This window comes from Bidens hawaiensis, unplaced genomic scaffold, assembly GCF_021521415.1.
Source record: "Bidens hawaiensis isolate Kalapana, Puna unplaced genomic scaffold, B.hawaiensis_p1.1 tig00038189_1, whole genome shotgun sequence".
Classification (NCBI taxonomy): domain Eukaryota; kingdom Viridiplantae; phylum Streptophyta; class Magnoliopsida; order Asterales; family Asteraceae; genus Bidens; species Bidens hawaiensis.
Genome location: NW_027496706.1, coordinates 34,327 through 40,024, shown reverse-complemented (window position 1 = coordinate 40,024; position 5,698 = coordinate 34,327). Strand labels below are relative to the sequence as shown.

Here is a 5,698-nt window from a genome sequence, read left to right as displayed (position 1 = left end):
TTCGGGTTTTCGCCTTCGGATCTTGGCTCGGGTTATAGAATAGTGTTTGTGTGTGTGTTTTGATGGTGTAGGCTATGGTGTAGAGATGGATAAAAATTGAAAGATTTAGGGTTTAAGGGGTATTTATACTTCATTAAGTCCATGGACCTAAGGCCCATTCCATCTCTTATTCCGTCTTTTAAAGTCCAAGCCCATCATCTTATAATTTATTTATCTAAACCGACACACGACACTTTATTAAATAACGAAATTTCATTTAATTATTATAGCCAAAAGTAGGATGTTACAACATACTTCACATTTCAAATCTCTTTCATGTTAAGTCCTTTAGCCCTAACCTAGTTAAACTTTTATGTTACATATGATCATGTGCAAAGCACATGAGGGTATATAAGTTATTTCACCATTTTATTTAAAAATTATTTAAAAACATTAAAAAAAATATAAACTGACTCTATATTAAAATACATATAGGAAGGGCAAACTTGTCATTTAACCAAAAAAAGCTCTTAAAATTAAGAGATACAAGTTTATATACATAATATACAACTCTTTAAAGCATAAAATCAACATGGATCTTCAATTTTTGAAATCCCGCTCAATCCCCTCCCATCTCGGTATCTCCCCCATTTAAAAAACGAAGGCAGATATGATAAAGTTATCTAAATCCTAATTTTGTTCAACATCTTCGCTTCCATGGTCGCCACAGCACCCTCTTCCATCGTCAACTATTAGTCTCCCATACCCAGGTAAAATAACAAAATCTCAATCGATTCATGATTTTTTGTATCTACAAGTTAATATAACAAAACCCTGGCTCTGATGTTTTTAAACAGAGACGCAATTCTAGCGGAACGCTGGTCATTCGACCACCTGAACCACCAGCTCCGGCGAGATTGACCTCCCCATCGTCGTTTTTTGCCACCACTTCCAGCCGCCGTCTTCGTTATACCATTACTTGTTCAATTTGCTCTGCCATCTTTGTATACTTTTATTGTTTACTGAAATTAGGGTTTTATGTGTTTAGATTTGGAAGTATTATTGGTCATTTGGCTCATAGGATGTCAACAGTTGTTCAAGCATTATCTGGTGTGCTGGTAATTCTTCTTTTTTCTTAGTTATGTTATTGTCATAAAATCGAGCTGGAGTTAGCTTATAGCATTAGTTTATCCTCATCATTACTATTAATTTACGTATGTGAGGATGGAGCGTGTCCTCGACCCATGAGTTAAATATGTTTATGGATTCGAGTTAAAAATGTTATGGATTTTTTAAAAGATTCATATTTGGGGATAAAGCTTCTACAAAATTGTTAATCAGTTCGTTTAAAAACGAAGCTATTTGGTGGGTCGGTTCGGTTTTGTCGCTTATAGAAATAAGAATAACCATAACCGACTCGCTAATTTTGTTTTTTTTAAGAAGTCAAAAGCGCACAATTTATTTTTGATTAGTAATCTGTTACACCATTTTAGTATTAAAAACCGATAAACAGAATTAGTCACTTGTTTAATCAATCTATGAAATACCTTTGTGAAGTTTGACACTTTGACTTTGTAAAGTCAAACTACAAGTTGACCCACAGATTGCATATATTCATAGAAGAGCTGCAAAAGTCAAATGGGTTACAAGTCATAGTTTTGTCAAGATTTGAGTCATTAGCGCGGATCAAATTTGATTTCGGGACAATTTGTAATCGGATTAAATTTCTCGGCTTTATGGGGTCATTGAACTTTCCCGTTAGAGAAATTTAAAGGTTCGTGAATATACAAGTTAATGATTTCTCAATGTTATTACATTAGTATTCATGACTTAATTAATAGGATCCTTATTTTGCAGGATTTATATTTTGAGCGGGAAGAAAACGGTTGACTGAATCTCGCTATGCATGTGTGCAGTAAACTTGTTTAACTTTTATGGTTCATATGTATTATTTTCTTTCTTTATGTGTGAATCATTCAGTTACCTAAGATTCTTTATAAGCACAGTTTCGTTTGCTAATATGTGGTATATTTGTTTTCGATTCAGGGACTGTTGTTGTTCTTATTGAAGGGCGAAGTGCAAAGCCTTCCGCGAATAACAACGGGTTGTCAACAACTAACCGAAATAGCGTCCCTACCCGCTTATTTCTGGTAACGAATATTATTAATAAACTCATGTCTCAAATCTCAACAAAATAAGAGTTAACTTATTGTTGTACTTTGTTTATGTGGTTGGTTTTTATATTTGGGGAGGTATTAATAATAGAAATAGCGTCCAGTTAAGTATTATTATTATTTTTGGTTGACACATAAGTATTAATATTACATTTGACTTTTTCTACAACCAGTATCTACCTTTGTTAGCTTCTACATGAGTACATTCCTCTTTGCCCGATCCTCAGGATATTGGGTGGTAAGCCCGGTGCTACAACATATCTTATTGGCGTGCAAGATGGCAAAGTTTATTAACATGTAAAATTATTTATGTTTGTTGTTAACTTGTTATTACATTTTAAATATTAGATGTGGTAGTCATATTAATACTTCTGTTTTATATTATCATGAAGTGAATATCGGCACACATGATGTGGAGGCGTACACATCATCATAGCACGCAAGTAACCATCTCATTCAAGTATGTACTTGTATCATTGTATGAACAATTCAAATTAGTGGATGAGGAAGGGGTAAAGCATTGGAACTTTTACATTGACGGTGAACCTGAGGTTGTTGAGATTAAAAGGCTAACGTTCGGGTAGTTGATGGACAGGCTTTAGGTATTTGTTTTATGTAACTGAATGGATTTCGATGACACGAATTTGTATATTTTTTTGAATATTTTTCTTATAGAAAGATTAAGCTTTATTTAATAGAAATTGACTTGGTTATATAGTTTGTTGATTAGACTGGCTTTTTCTATGTCAATTGTCAACTTGTATTTTGGTTTATGAGAATAGCATATATGTTGCAAGCATCATATACCGAACAGTGCCCACTCCTCAATTTATTCAATTGATTGTAAAGTCTGATGTTAACTTTTTATCCGTTTTTCTTTTTCCATTTAAATGAAATTTGCAGCGGGAGGTTCTTTCTGAAATCGCAATAAATCTGTAAACATACTTTCTTTTTACTTGAAATCGCAATGGATTTCATAAAGTATGATAGTGTGTTGATTTTGGATTTCATGTTATTTGTCTTAATGACCTCCTACATTGTTGTTTGCATACATTTTGTTTCATATTGTTAGTCTATAGTCAGTTAATGTTTGACATGAAGTTTTGTTTTACTTTTCTAGATTTATTATGTGAAAAGTGCAGGCCCTCACAAAGTTCAAGTGATTGTAGCAGGTTTTATACCAGGGAACTTGCATCACGACGTGCTTGATAAAGTCATAAGGTTGCTCTTACTCTCCATTTATCTTTGCATTTTTTAAGTCATTAATCTTATTTATTTTGCCCGGAATTATATATTCCTCACAACAAGCATGTTCGTTGATCTATCAGGTCAATGACCCGGATTTAAATGTTTTGGTCAAATGCCTAATACGGTATATTGACATGATTTAAGTGTTTTGGTCAAACGCTTAATACGGTATGGCATAAAGCTATACGGACTGCTTTTTGTGATATGAGCAGGTCTATATGAGGCCTACGAGTCAAATACGTTTTCTTAACAAAATAATTAAATAATAAGGCAACCAAGTTTTAAATTTTTTTATTTTATAAAATCATAGAACTTGGATAAGATTTTAAGTCTAGATCATAGAAAAAAGTTTGCATTAGGGATAATGTAACTTTATATGAACGCTGTTTTTTTTGTTTTAAACAAACGAAGAATGACGAAGCCAATATTTTTTAAGCAAATTACTCTGATATACTTTGGTGAGTTTTCATGTTATTATGTGTATGTGAGTTTGTACCGGTTTCAGTTTCATGTGAGGGTCACCCTTTCCGTGATTCATTGGATGGAATAACCCCACTATATGTTGATGTTATACCCGGCCTATTGACGACAAAAAGCATACTTGAAACTGCAGATATCGAACTAGAAGTTTTAAAGAATGAACTCAAGCTGAATTGAAAGCAAAATTAGATGAATTAAGGAGAATGAAAAGACATTTGATTTTTAGTTGGTTTCTTTTTGTTCTCTATTGTTGCTTTTAAGCTGGTGTAAAATAAATTATGTTTTCTAATGCAGCTTTCTTATGATATTATTGTATTGCAGAGTCTGCATTATTGTTGTTTTGTAATGAGGTTATTGTAGCGTATATTCATTTTGGCTTAACATGCAACTACCTTTTGTGATAGTTCTATTCCAAAAAATGACAAACCCCCCCCCCCCCCTCCCCACCACCACACCCACACACATACACACTCACTCACATAATATATTAAGAAATAATTGATAAACTAATAGAAAACGAGTATTGCTTTGTATATTGTCTCCCTCGCTGCATCGCGCAGGCTTTCTACTAGAGGTTGCAATTTTGACTTAGTTGAAATATGTTTTAAAAATTTACATATTGTCACGTTTTATAAAAGTAAACTTGATTATTCTTATAACTTTTGTTTCTCACGGTACAACTAATTATTTGTATAATGTAAAAACAAATGAAGTGTTTGTAAGTACGTCCAACCTGTTTCTACTTAGAATAGAAATTAGAGGTGGCAATTTTAGTTGAGTTGGTGGGTTAGCCCATCCCTAACACAAGATTCCTTAATTTATTTGGTTGAGGTGATAAGTTTACACAAGCAAAACAGGCTTGTGAATTTGTCATAGCTTGTTTTTTTTCGTCTTTTTTTCACTTTGACCCTTACTAACCGTCTAAACCTGCCTGCTTTACCATCATATGTTTTGATAATTACATCATAATGGCGCCATGAGGCTCATCTACATATGTTTGCGTATAATTTTTAACGGTTAATGCATAATTTTGGAAATATTAAAGCATGAAAAATAGACGGGTCATAGATGGATCACACCGAAGCTAACAAGAAAACTAACAAAAAATGTGTTCCACGTACGAAATTGGTGGTGCCGTATATATATATATATAGATCTACAATCATCCACCGTTACCACCCATCCCATCTTCATCCAAAACCAACATAACCACCTTCCATCCAACACCCCCCCTCTTTCATTTATCAGACTATCATACCATCACCACTCACCACCATTTTCCTCTCCCTCTTTAATATTCACCACCACTACCAACCAACCAATACCGACTCTCGCCAACTGCCACAACTCGTCGACACCATCCCACCATTGTCGTGCTCTCATCAACCTCATCTTCTTCCCCAAATCCAATAAGTTCGATTAGGGTATTTACGGGATGAAATCGAGGAGAGTGTGATGGGTATTTTGTAACCCTAAATCCACAAAATTTGGGCTTTTGCAAGCTACGCACCTCATACCACCTCCGACTCCGCCTTAACCAGCAACCACGGCCGGCGAGGTGTAAAGCCACCGATTATGATTATGGTACATCATCTTCATTGTGTAAGCATAATTCTTCTTAATATTTATTTGAATTTTGATACAAAGGTTAAAAAGAGACTAGGGGTATCCAACAGTGGAAGAGAATATGACGGTTAGGGAGCAGTTTGTGAGAGGTATGTAATTTTAATTTAAAGAGTTTGAGTTATTAGGTATTTTTTTTATTAAAGAATATGATGATTAATAGAGGTTGAAAGTAATGACAGAGAGAGGAGAGA

The 5,698-nt window shown here is 34.1% G+C and overlaps 1 long non-coding RNA gene across 1 annotated transcript; it reads left to right on the top strand.

Annotated features, from left to right (window-relative positions):
* The first annotated feature begins 689 nt into the window (after nt 1–689).
* Nucleotides 690–3,618, top strand: LOC143590152 (uncharacterized). Its single transcript, XR_013145419.1, has 3 exons — nt 690–2,129; nt 2,327–2,391; nt 2,546–3,618. It is a non-coding gene; the product is annotated as an uncharacterized LOC143590152 (long non-coding RNA).
* The last annotated feature ends 2,080 nt before the right edge of the window (nt 3,619–5,698 follow it).